General features: G+C 47.8%; 7 non-coding genes across 7 annotated transcripts; all 7 read right to left on the bottom strand.

Annotated features, from left to right (window-relative positions):
* Nucleotides 1–26: 26 nt before the first annotated feature.
* Nucleotides 27–190, bottom strand: LOC142402054 (U1 spliceosomal RNA). The gene has a single exon (XR_012773277.1). It is a non-coding gene; the product is annotated as a U1 spliceosomal RNA (small nuclear RNA).
* Nucleotides 191–594: 404 nt separating this feature from the next.
* Nucleotides 595–758, bottom strand: LOC142365775 (U1 spliceosomal RNA). The gene has a single exon (XR_012766648.1). It is a non-coding gene; the product is annotated as a U1 spliceosomal RNA (small nuclear RNA).
* Nucleotides 759–1,306: 548 nt separating this feature from the next.
* On the bottom strand, nucleotides 1,307–1,470 carry LOC142401844 (U1 spliceosomal RNA). Its single transcript, XR_012773223.1, has one exon. It is a non-coding gene; the product is annotated as a U1 spliceosomal RNA (small nuclear RNA).
* A 549-nt stretch (nucleotides 1,471–2,019) lies between these two features.
* LOC142402042 (U1 spliceosomal RNA) lies at nucleotides 2,020–2,183 on the bottom strand. The gene has a single exon (XR_012773272.1). It is a non-coding gene; the product is annotated as a U1 spliceosomal RNA (small nuclear RNA).
* A 549-nt stretch (nucleotides 2,184–2,732) lies between these two features.
* On the bottom strand, nucleotides 2,733–2,896 carry LOC142401837 (U1 spliceosomal RNA). The gene has a single exon (XR_012773221.1). It is a non-coding gene; the product is annotated as a U1 spliceosomal RNA (small nuclear RNA).
* Nucleotides 2,897–3,445: 549 nt separating this feature from the next.
* On the bottom strand, nucleotides 3,446–3,609 carry LOC142402314 (U1 spliceosomal RNA). Its single transcript, XR_012773343.1, has one exon. It is a non-coding gene; the product is annotated as a U1 spliceosomal RNA (small nuclear RNA).
* Nucleotides 3,610–4,158: 549 nt separating this feature from the next.
* LOC142402035 (U1 spliceosomal RNA) lies at nucleotides 4,159–4,322 on the bottom strand. Its single transcript, XR_012773270.1, has one exon. It is a non-coding gene; the product is annotated as a U1 spliceosomal RNA (small nuclear RNA).
* Nucleotides 4,323–13,180: the final 8,858 nt, after the last annotated feature.

The following is a 13,180-nucleotide window of genomic DNA, read 5'->3' as shown; positions in this document are numbered from 1 at the left end:
GGGACATTCACGTGATACAGTCAAATCAGGGGAGAGCGCGAACGCAGTCCCCCACTACCAGAAATTATGCAGTCGAGATTCCCACATTTGGGGAATTCGCAAGGGTCAGCACAGCCGGTGTGCAATGGCTGAGCCTCGTCCTGGGTGAACCAACTTCTTGATCATGGTATCTCCCCTGCCAGGTAAGTATGAGTTGGAACTGTCAGAGGCTGACACCTCTTTTCCAGGTGCCTCACTCGGCCGGACGGTGCAGTAAATTCAACTGTCTGCTGTGCCATGCCAGCAGCTAACCTGAATCTGAAAAGCTTGCAGATTAAAAAAGTCCGGCTTTTCTTCATCTTTCTGATCAGTTCTTGTTTCAACAACCAAGGAACTTGGAGCACAAATTGATTTAGTTTTTCCACTCTCCCCATCTCTAGAGCCACACCCAACGAACACTGCGCAGCTGCATTTCAGCTGTGCAGACCTGCCGCAGCATTCAGCAAACCTTGCAAAACATGGGTTTTAAAGATGGAAAGGTGTCGTTAAAGCAGCAACGCCAGGACAAAAACCAAGGTTGAGTTGCCCAGGGATATTTACATCATACAGTCAAATCAGGGGAGAGCGCGAACGCAGTCCCCCACTACCAGAAATTACGCAGTCGAGATTCCCACATTTGGGGAATTCGCAAGGGTCAGTACAGCCGGTGTGCAATGGCTGAGCCTCGTCCTGGGTGAACCACCTTCTTGATCATGGTATCTCCCCTGCCAGGTAAGTATGAGTTGGAACTGTCAGAGGCTGACACCTCTTTTCCAGGTGCCTCACTCGGCCGGACGGTGCAGTAAGTTCAACTGTCTGCAGTGCCATGCCAGCAGCTAACCTGAATCTGAAAAGCTTGCAGATTAAAAAAGTCCGGCTTTTCTTCATCTTTCTGATCAGTTCTTGTTTCAACAACCAAGGAACTTGGAGCACAAATTGATTTAGTTTTTCCACTCTCCCCGTCTCTAGAGCCACACCCACCCACACTGGGAAAATTCTTAGTTGAGGCAAACCCTCACGGCTTAATATCTCCAGTGCAGAAATGCTGCTGTATTCTCACCTCGTTGTTGCCATCACTAAGGCAAAGCCCACCTGCCTGGGGTGACTGCACTGTATGACCTCACCTGACAACTGCGCAGCTGCATATCAGCTGTGCAGACCTGCCGCAGCATTCAGCAAACCTTGCAAAACATGGGTTTTAAAGATGGAAAGGTGTCGTTAAAGCAGCAACGCCAGGATAAAAACCAAGGTTGAGTTGCCCAGGGATATTCACGTTACACAGTCAAATCAGGGGAGAGCGCGAACGCAGTCCCCCACTACCAGAAATTATGCAGTCGAGATTCCCACATTTGGGGAATTCGCAAGGGTCAGCACAGCCGGTGTGCAATGGCTGAGCCTCGTCCTGGGTGAACCACCTTCTTGATCATGGTATCTCCCCTGCCAGGTAAGTATGAGTTGGAACTGTCAGAGGCTGACACCTCTTTTCCAGGTGCCTCACTCGGCCGGACGGTGCAGTAAATTCAACTGTCTGCAGTGCCATGCCAGCAGCTAACCTGAATCTGAAAAGCTTGCAGATTAAAACAGTCCGGCTTTTCTTCATCTTTCTGATCAGTTCTTGTTTCAACAACCAAGGAACTTGGAGCACAAATTGATTTAGTTTTTCCACTCTCCCCATCTCTAGAGCCACACCCAACGAACACTGGGAAAATTCTTAGTTGAGGCAAACCCTCACGTCTTAATATCTCCAGTGCAGAAATGCTGCCGTATTCTCATCTCGTTGTTGCCATCACTAAGGCAAAGCCCACCTGCCTGGGGGGACTGCACCGTATGACCTCACCTGACAACTGCGCAGCTGCATATCAGCTGTGCAGACCTGCCGCAGCATTCAGCAAACCTTGCAAAACATGGGTTTTAAAGATGGAAAGGTGTCGTTAAAGCAGCAACGCCAGGACAAAAACCAAGGTTGAGTTGCCCAGGGATATTCACGTTATACAGTCAAATCAGGGGAGAGCGCGAACGCAGTCCCCCACTACCAGAAATTATGCAGTCGAGATTCCCACATTTGGGGAATTCGCAAGGGTCAGCACAGCCGGTGTGCAATGGCTGAGCCTCGTCCTGGGTGAACCACGTTCTTGATCATGGTATCTCCCCTGCCAGGTAAGTATGAGTTGGAACTGTCAGAGGCTGACACCTCTTTTCCAGGTGCCTCACTCGGCCGGACGGTGCAGTAAATTCAACTGTCTGCAGTGCCATGCCAGCAGCTAACCTGAATCTGAAAAGCTTGCAGATTAAAACAGTCCGGCTTTTCTTCATCTTTCTGATCAGTTCTTGTTTCAACAACCAAGGAACTTGGAGCACAAATTGATTTAGTTTTTCCACTCTCCCCATCTCTAGAGCCACACCCAACCCACACTGGGAAAATTCTTAGTTGAGGCAAACCCTCACGGCTTAATATCTCCAGTGCAGAAATGCTGCCGTATTCTCATCTCGTTGTTGCCATCACTAAGGCAACGCCCACCTGCCTGGGGTGACTGCACTGTATGACCTCACCTGACAACTGCGCAGCTGCATATCAGATGTGCAGACCTGCCGCAGCATTCAGCAAACCTTGCAAAACATGGGTTTTAAAGCTGGAAAGGTGTCGTTAAAGCAGCAACGCCAGGACAAAAACCAAGGTAGAGTTGCCCAGGGACATTCACGTGATACAGTCAAATCAGGGGAGAGCGCGAACGCAGTCCCCCACTACCAGAAATTATGCAGTCGAGATTCCCACATTTGGGGAATTCGCAAGGGTCAGCACAGCCGGTGTGCAATGGCTGAGCCTCGTCCTGGGTGAACCACCTTCTTGATCATGGTATCTCCCCTGCCAGGTAAGTATGAGTTGGAACTGTCAGAGGCTGACACCTCTTTTCCAGGTGCCTCACTCGGCTGGACGGTGCAGCAAATTCAACTGTCTGCAGTGCCATGCCAGCAGTTAACCTGAATCTGAAAAGCTTGCAGATTAAAACAGTCCGGCTTTTCTTCATCTTTCTGATCAGTTCTTGTTTCAACAACCAAGGAACTTGGAGCACAAATTGATTTAGTTTTTCCACTCTCCCCATCTCTAGAGCCACACCCAACGAACACTGGGAAAATTCTTAGTTGAGGCAAACCCTCACGGCTTAATATCTCCAGTGCAGAAATGCTGCCGTATTCTCATCTCGTTTTTGCCATCACTAAGGCAACGCCCACCTGCCTGGGGGGACTGCACTGTATGACCTCACCTGACAACTGCGCAGCTGCATATCAGATGTGCAGACCTGCCGCAGCATTCAGCAAACCTTGCAAAACATGGGTTTAAAACATGGAAAGGTGTCCTTAAAGCAGCAACGCCAGGACAAAAATCAAGGGAGAGTTGCCAAGGGATATTTACGTTATACAGTCAAATCAGGGGAGAGCGCGAACGCAGTCCCCCACTACCAGAAATTATGCAGTCGAGATTCCCACATTTGGGGAATTCGCAAGGGTCAGTACAGCCGGTGTGCAATGGCTGAGCCTCGTCCTGGGTGAACCACCTTCTTGATCATGGTATCTCCCCTGCCAGGTAAGTATGAGTTGGAACTGTCAGAGGCTGACACCTCTTTTCCAGGTGCCTCACTCGGCCGGACGGTGCAGTAAATTCAACTGTCTGCAGTGCCATGCCAGCAGCTAACCTGAATCTGAAAAGCTTGCAGATTAAAACAGTCCGGCTTTTCTTCATCTTTCTGATCAGTTCTTGTTTCAACAACCAAGGAACTTGGAGCACAAATTGATTTAGTTTTTCCACTCTCCCCATCTCTAGAGCCACACCCAACGAACACTGGGAAAATTCTTAGTTGAGGCAAACCCTCACGTCTTAATATCTCCAGTGCAGAAATGCTGCCGTATTCTCATCTCGTTGTTGCCATCACTAAGGCAAAGCCCACCTGCCTGGGGGGACTGCACCGTATGACCTCACCTGACAACTGCGCAGCTGCATATCAGCTGTGCAGACCTGCCGCAGCATTCAGCAAACCTTGCAAAACATGGGTTTTAAAGATGGAAAGGTGTCGTTAAAGCAGCAACGCCAGGACAAAAACCAAGGTAGAGTTGCCCAGGGACATTCACGTTATACAGTTAAATCAGGGGAGAGCGCGAACGCAGTCCCCCACTACCAGAAATTATGCAGTCGAGATTCCCACATTTGGGGAATTCGCAAGGGTCAGCACAGCCGGTGTGCAATGGCTGAGCCTCGTCCTGGGTGAACCACCTTCTTGATCATAGTATCTCCCCTGCCAGGTAAGTATGAGTTGGAACTGTCAGAGGCTGACACCTCTTTTCCAGGTGCCTCACTCGGCCGGACGGTGCAGCAAATTCAACTGTCTGCAGTGCCATGCCAGCAGCTAACCTGAATCTGAAAAGCTTGCAGATTAAAACACTCCGGCTTTTCTTCATCTTTCTGATCAGTTCTTGTTTCAACAACCAAGGAACTTGGAGCACAAATTTATTTAGTTTTTCCACTCTCCCCATCTCTAGAGCCACACACACACACACAGTGGGAAAATTCTTATGTAACCCGGAGGTATCCCCGAGTCACGTGATTTCAGTTCAGTATATCAATTTATTCTCAGTAATAAATAAATAGTTACACTTATGATAAATAATTTATTTTTACTTTTTTTGTTTATTTTTACTTGTAAAAACATGGTAAAAACACACTATATAGGATATAATGTGAAATATTGAATTTGAACATAACTGTGAAATATATGCGAGTTCAGGAGGGTATCGCGGGAATTGGGGAAAAAGAGAGGGAGAGAACGGGAGGAAGAAGCTCCAGGCAGGTTTGCTAGGAGAAGTGTTTGAGAGTTACACGATTAGTTTCCTCTGTTAAGTCGTCATTTATCATTTATTGTGACACTTTGTTTTTTATGGCGCAAGCTCAATCCGGGTTTTTGAATTTGATTTATAACATTGTTTTTACTATTGGTGAAGTACTACGAGTGTAGACACCACGATAAGGCAACGCACATGACCGAGTGGTGCATGATAGCTAGCTAAAGTAAAAGAAGTGTACACCAGCGCGCCGATTGTTGCTGATTATTTTGATAGCAGGACAAAGTAGTGAATGTTTCTTGGTTAGCGCCTCAGACTACCAGGGACGTCTGAGGTTCCACCAGGTTAACCTTCGAGGGATCAACGCGCCCTGGATAGCGCCACTGGCGACCAGGATAAAGTCAGTGGTTCCTCCGGGCACCGAGGGATCAACGCGCCCCGGATAGCACCACTGGCGACCAGGATAAAGTCAGTGGTTCCTCCGGGCACCGAGGGATCAACGCGCCCCGGATAGCACCACTGGCGACCAGGATAAAGTCAGTGGTTCCTCCGGGCACCGAGGGAGGCTCGCGCTTCGTGTCTCCACGTTTGCATGGGAGACGTGTGACACCACGGACAACCCACCGCAGCTCGCTGGGGTCGTGAGTAAAGGCAGACTTTGACGGGAATAAACTTGAGAGAATTAACAGGCTTGCAACGTTTGTTGTTTTCATAGCCGGCTTTTTGTTTCTTTTATTTGGTGCACCGGTGCAGTTTTGTATGAGTGTTGTGACTAGAAGGGTGACGTAAGCCTCACGCTCTACTTTCGGGAGTGTGGGTAACATTTGGTTTTATACTGTGGGGCTACTGTCTGCAATAGTAGCCTAGTCTAAGGGAAGTATTGGCCAACTGTTTTTGTTTTGTCTTTGATTAAGGGGGAGAGGTTTTTTGTCAATGTTTATGTTGAGTTACAGGGACAACGTTGTGCTGGGTTAGAGGAGGAGGAGCCTACTCTTCCATGCTCTTTTGAAGTTGAAGGGGCTGGTACTTAAATTTAGGTACTGAAAGGCTTATAATTATGCAGAGTGTGGCCACGGTTTAGAGGTGTGGTCGGTAAAAGCAGTGAATATAGTGACATATAGTTTGAAGTGTACTATTGAGTACCTTTGATTTATTGTTTTTTCATTTTGAGAGCTTATACGGGGGCAACATAGTAGTTGAGAGTGGGAGATTACCCATTTGTGCATTTTTTGTTTGAACTATTACATAAATGGTGCTTAAATAAATATTTTCTTTTGGAAATTCATTGTATAACTTGTCAGACTCCACTCACTTTAGGGTAACTGCATTACCAGGTACACATACTTACTATAGCTCAGCACGAACCCACTTTTGTCCACTTATTTATCTGAACGGTAATAGGAAGGGCTACATAAAATGGCGACGAGGATGGGATTTGTTTAGCAGTGGGTGTATTATTTATGTTTATGTTTAAGTGAGTGGAGTAGTCTAAGTTTAACATAATAACTTATCAGTAGACATGTCAGTGTTAATTAATTGGTGTAAGCGTGAGGGGCTAGACCTCAAACATGCCTTAGTTGTCGGCCAAGTTCCAGCTGATGTCAGCATGGACACATTAGAAGAAACACTCAATTCCCTTAAACGTCTTGGTCGAGTTAAAGTGAAGGGAAGGATGTTCGATCCTCAAAGTAATGGATTGATGGTGCTTTGTTCTTGCAGTCAGGTAGTGAATATAAAAGCAATTCCTCTTGATGTGATACCTAGTACGGGAGGGGAGCCCTGGACACTCAGTGTGCCTGAGCCCGAGTGCTCTACTGGGGAAAAACGCAAGCGCATCATTGAGAGCTTAAAAGGCCCTGCATTAGAGATCGCACAAGCAGTTAGGTCTAGTGACCCCAACGCCACACCCAAGGATTATCTCGAGGCCTTAGAGCGTGCCTTTGGGTCTTCTGTATCAGGAGAAGACTTGTATTATGCATTCAGATTGCTGCGCCAAAATCAAGGAGAGAGGTTGTCGGATTTCTTGCGTCGCATTGAACATGCATTAACTAAGGTCGTTCTTAGGGGTGGGGTGACAGCTACCCAAAGAGACAGGTGCGTATTGAACAACTTCTACGGGGCGCGATTGAGTCAGACCTTGTGTTAGTACAACTACGTCTCCGTGAACGCAAAGTCAACCCCCCTTCATTCTTACAACTTGTAACTGAGATACGTGAAGAGGAAGACCAGCAGTCAGTGAGACAGAAGTCAACAACACTGAATGCTAAAGCTACCGTACGGCAAGTTAAAACAACTGAGGATGAGCCGCTGAGTTCCACTGATGCAGCTAAGCTACGGGCAGAATTGGACAAGCTCAGAGTGGTAGTTGCTAAATTGACAGCCAATGAAGCACGACACACAGCACCGAGCAGGGAGACTGAGACTACCGTAGCCCCACACAGTAATCCTATGGACAACGACAGTGAGGTCAGGGCCCTACAGAGACAGGTAGCTGACCTTCAGCAACAACTGCAGATTATGACTGTGAACCACCGCAGTGTGCCTTACAGTGCATCCCCAGCATGGAAGCCTCAGTGTGGGGGTGACACTTATCCCAAACCAGTGTCTGCTAACAGCAGGATGGCTCAGCCTTCTAGTGGATTAGGGGAGTATTTCTGCTATCATTGTGGGCAGGATGGACATATAGCCACGGTGCACTGCTGAAGAAGATTCGGGTAAAGTCATCACTCGACTAATTCGCAGCTTGCGTAAACAAAAAGGGGAAGACTCCTCTCAGAACAACCCTGACTCAGCTGATACAAATTGCCCGGTGAAGAAAAGCCAAGTGGAAACCCCAGTAGCCTCCCTCCTTCCTGACGGATTAGTGGGAAAACCGTCTCTGAGCCCTGTGAAGATCGATGGATAGCGGGTCTACTGTTACCATTATTTTCGAGAAGAGGTACCGTGAGCATTTGTCTCATCTCACCATCCAGCCTATTTCAAGGTTATGCATCTGGGGCCTAAGTGACAGTAGCTACCCTTACCTGGGTTACGTGGCAGTCTCCATGCAGATCCAAGATGGTGAAGGCCGTTTCCTTACCCAGACAGTCCTGGCGTTGGTATGCCCTGACCCCCAAGGACCAGACCAAGTTTCAGTGATTATAGGTACTAATGCAAGGGCATTTCACCATGAACTGGTGACAAATAGCAGAGCAGCGGGACACCACTCTGCGATGGCCTGGAGAGTGACTGCTGGTCTCCCGACACCAAACCCTGAAACACTGAAGAGTCTTACTTCAGATCATGTGGGGCAGGTTAAGTGGGTGGGCCCAGGGCCACTTACTTTGACGCCAGGGGAATCCTGTGTAGCTGTCGGCAAAGCTACCCTTGACGGGGCAGGGAATCCTGGGATACTGGTTGTGGATAGCTCAAGTGCCTTACCACAAGGGGTGGCCTTGCCTCCCTGTGTGTTGTTACCAGCTGACCTGAATAAAGACCGTTGTAAAGTTCTCCTAAAGAATGTCTCCCTGAAAACAAAATCCATCCCCAAAGGGACGGTCATAGCGCAGATCCATAGAGCCGACGTGGTGACTGGTCTTGCACAGGCCCCATCCGTCCAGGATGACATTGATCCAGCTTTGTTTGATTTCGGAGACTCCCTGTTACCTCAGAAGTGGCGGGACAGACTAGCTCAGAAGTTAGCAGAAAGGACTAAAGTGTTCTCTGTGGAGGAATGGGATGTAGGATTGGCTAAAGATGTGGAGCACCACATTAGGCTTTCAGACTCCCGACCTTTTAGAGAACGATCCAGACGCATTGCTCCTGGAGATATTGATGATGTACGGCGACATCTACAGGAGTTGTTGGCCGCCGGAATAATCAAGGAATCACGCAGCCCGTACGCATCGCCCATTGTCGTAGCAAGGAAAAAGAGTCGCAAAATTTTCATGTGTATCGATTACAGAACCCTAAACACACACACTATCCCAGATCAGTACACAGTACCTAGGATAGATGATGCCCTTGACTGTCTATCTGGGAGCAAGTGGTTTTCTGTTTTGGATTTAAGAAGCGGTTATTACCAAATTCCTATGTGTGACGAGGACATGGAGAAGACCGCTTTTATCTGTCCACTGGGTTTCGATCAATTCAAACGAATGCCGCAGGGCATCATGAGCGCTCCTGCGACGTTCCAACGTTTGATGGAGAAAGCAGTGGGAGATATGCACTTGTTGCGGTGCTTAGTGTACCTGGATGACATAATTGTGTTCAGCCACACAATCGAAGAGCACGAAGAGCGGTTGCTTAAAGTCTTGGACCGCCTGGAGGAATTTGGGCTGAAAGTATCCATTGACAAGTGTCAGTTCTTTCGAACTTGTGTTAAGTATGTAGGGCACATTGTATCTGAAGATGGGGTCTCCACAGACGCAGACAAGATTAAGGCGGTGGCCCAGTGGCCACAACCCACAAACCTGAAGTCATTGCAGTCATTTTTAGGGTTTTGTGGTTATTACAGACGATTTATCGCCAACTACTCTGCAATTGTGCGCCCCCTGACTGACCTAACAAGAGGTTATGAGCCCCCCAGACGGGGATGACCAAAACAAAACGAACAGGGAAAACACTACTTGAGCAAGGCTGAGCCATTTGGGGAACGATGGACTCCCGCCTGTACCGAGTCATTCCAAAAAATTAAGACTTGCTTGATTCAGGCCCCAGTGTTAGCATTCGCTGATCCAACCCACCCTTACATACTGCATGTGGATGCCAGTTTCGATGGCCTGGGAGCTGTGCTCAACCAAGAATACCCAGACGGCCTGCGACCGGTAGCATTTGCAAGCAGAAAGCTCAGTGTTTCAGAACGCAACTACCCAGTTCATCAACTTGAATTTCTAGCCCTAAAATGGGCCGTAGTGGATAAATTTCATGACTACCTTTATGGCCTTCGCTTTACTGTACGCACAGACAATAATCCATTAACCTACGTCCTGACTAGTGCTAAGCTGAATTCCTGTGGCCATAGGTGGTTGGCGCCCTTGTCTGTGTATGATTTCTGCATAAAATACAGACCAGGGCGCAAAAATGTAGACGCTGACCTTTTGTCCCGAAATGTAGTTGAGCAGGTCGGGTGTATTACCCCTGCTGGGGTCAAAGCCATCTGTGAGCCCATTCACACCCCTGTGCTCAATGACCCTGCAACCAGATGGATTGATCAGTTGGGTGCCCCACCCCAGTGCGTCCCGCAGGCATACTTTCACTCCATACAAGTCAGCGAAGGGAATTTGGAGCCTTTTAGTTTAGGTGAGCTGCGTGTGGCACAGGATGCCGATAACACCATTAGTAAAATGAAACAAGCCCTACTAGCTGGTAGACCAATTGCCTCCCCACGAGATTCCCCAGAACTCAGTGCCCTACAAAGGGAGTGGCCACGTCTTATTATCAAGAAGGGAAATGCTATATCGAAACACTGTCAGGAAATTAGGGAAACAGATTTCCCAGTTCGTGCTACCCAAGCAGTTGAGAGTCCCTGCCCTACAGTCACTACATGATGAGGGAGGGCACTTGGGCATTGAACGTGTCATTGAACTGATGAGGGAGAGATTCTTCTGGCCCAAGATGGCAAATGACATAGCCAACTACATAAAGAACTGTGGCAGATGTGTAGTTAGGAAGACTCTCCCTGGACGTGCCGCTCCATTAAACCAGCTTACCAGTAGTGGACCACTCGAGCTGGTTTGCATGGACTTTTTATCAATAGAGCCAGATTCCCGCGGAGTCACGAATGTTTTAGTAGTGACAGACCACTTCACAAGATACGCCCAAGCCTATCCCACTCGGGATCAGAAGGCCCCTACGGTTGCAAAAGTACTGGTTGAGAAGTTTTTTTGTCAACTGTGGGTTGCCTGCTCGGCTCCATTCCGATCAGGGGAGGGATTTTGAAAGCCGACTAATCAAAGAGATGCTCAAAGTGTTGGGTATACGGAAGTCTAGAACGACCCCTTACCATCCTCAGGGAGACCCTCAGCCTAAGAGGTTTAACCGTACTTTGCTCTCCATGTTGGGTACTCTAGATTCTGGAAAGAAACAAAGGGGGAGTCAGCAAATATCCACTCTTGTTAATGCGTACAATTGCACACAAAATGATGCCACTGGTTACTCCCCCTATTTCTTAATGTTTGGGAGGGAGGCCCGCCTTCCCATAGATGTGTGTTTTCGGGCAGTGTTTGACAGTGAGGAGGCAGTCACTCACCAGAAGTATGTTGACAACTTGAGAGGTGACCTCAAGAACGCATACCAGTTGGCCATGGAAGCCTCTACTAAAAACCATCAAAAGAACAAACGGGCTTATGACCGAACTGTACGCCAACAGGCTCTTGAAAAGGGGGACAGAGTACTTGTGCGGGCATTAGGGGGAACTGGTTAACAGAAGCTGAAAGACAAATGGAGTTCACTGCCCTATGTAGTTCTTGAAAAGTTGCCGAACTTACCTGTTTATCGGGTACAACCTGAAATGGGAGCAGGGGTAGTGAAAACCTTACACAGGGATCATTTATTACCAATTGGCGAGGTGGTAAGATTGCCCTATTCCAAGAATAATGACAAAGAGGAGCCAGAGCCACACACAAAGGGGGTGGCTACACGGCACAAACACCGGGGAACACGAAACAGTCACCATACCCAACATACTGATCATGAATCCAGTTCCTCTGATGAGGATAGGGACTATTATTCTCCTAGAGTCACTGTAAGTTTAGATCCTGATATCCCACCATCCATGGAAGTGGCTGCAAGTATGGAGAATAGAGGTCAAGATGTGTTGGAAGCAATTTCCCCACCGTCAGCACAGCTTACTGCAGAGAGTAGTGGGGCTGATAATAGCGGCGAAGAGAATCCTCCTATCATAGAGACAGATGCAGGGTTGGCATTAGATAATGGTGATGTGGATATGCAACCAGCTCACGTAGAACCAACAGAAGGTTCTGCAAATGACACGGACAGTGTCATTGTGTCTATTGACTGTGAAGGTATAGGACAGTATGCCCCTAGAGGGAGGCGACAGCCAAAGCCAGTGCTGCGGTTCACCTATGATGAATTGGGGAAACCTTCAGATTGCCCGGTAGTTATTCAACACAAGGGCATACGGGTATCAGTCAGCAAAGACAGGGTCAGCCCCAATACTGCATGTTTGATGATTCGTATCGTTCCCATGGTCTGATGGGGACATACAGACCATTTGAAGGGGGAGGGTGTAACCCGGAGGTATCCCCGAGTCACATGATTTCAGTTCAGTATGTCAATTTATTCTCAGTAATAAATAAATAGTTACACTTATGATAAATAGTTTATTTTTACGTTTTTTTTGTTTATTTGTACTTGTAAAAACATGGCAAAAACACACCATATGGGATATAAAGTGAAATATTGAATTTGAACATAACTGTGAAATATATGCAAGTTCAGGTGGGTATCACGGGAATTGGGGAAAAAGAGAGGGAGAGAACGGGAGGCAGCTCCAGGCAGGTTTGCTAGGAGAAGTGTTTGAGAGTTACACGATTAGTTTCCTCTGTTAAGTCGTCATTTATCATTTATTGTGACACTTTGTTTTTTATGGCGCAAGCTCAATCCGGGTTTTTGAATTTGATTTATAACATTGTTTTTACTATTGGTGAAGTACTACGAGTGTAGACACCACGATAAGGCAACGAACATGACCGAGTGGTGCATGATAGCTAGCTAAAGTAAAAGAAGTGTACACCAGCGCGCCGATTGTTGCTGATTATTTTGATAGCAGGACAAAGTAGTGAATGTTGCTTGGTTAGCGCCTCAGACTACCAGGGACGTCTGAGGTTCCACCAGGTTAACCATCGAGGGATCAACGCGCCCTGGATAGCGCCACTGGCGACCAGGATAAAGTCAGTGGTTCCTCCGGGCACCGAGGGATCAACGCGCCCCGGATAGCACCACTGGCGACCAGGATAAAGTCAGTGGTTCCTCCGGGCACCAAGGGAGGCTCGCGCTTCGTGTCTCCACGTTTGCATGGGAGACGTGTGACACCACAGACAACCCACTGCAGCTCGCTGGGGTCGTGAGTAAAGACAGACTTTGACGGGAACAAACTTGAGAGAATTAACAGGCCTGCAACGTTTGTTGTTTTCATAGCCGGCTTTTTGTTTCTTTTATTTGGTGCACCGGTGCAGTTTTGTATGAGTGTTGTGACTAGAAGGGTGACGTAAGCCTCACGCTCTACTTTCGGGAGTGTGGGTAACATTTGGTTTTATACTGTGGGGCTACTGTCTGCAATAGTAGCCTAGTCTAAGGGAAGTATTGGCCAGCTGTTTTTGTTTTGTCT

This window comes from Odontesthes bonariensis, chromosome 2, assembly GCF_027942865.1.
Source record: "Odontesthes bonariensis isolate fOdoBon6 chromosome 2, fOdoBon6.hap1, whole genome shotgun sequence".
Taxonomy (NCBI): domain Eukaryota; kingdom Metazoa; phylum Chordata; class Actinopteri; order Atheriniformes; family Atherinopsidae; genus Odontesthes; species Odontesthes bonariensis.
Note: the sequence above shows the minus strand (reverse complement) of the source record. Positions and strands in the feature narration are given on the sequence as shown.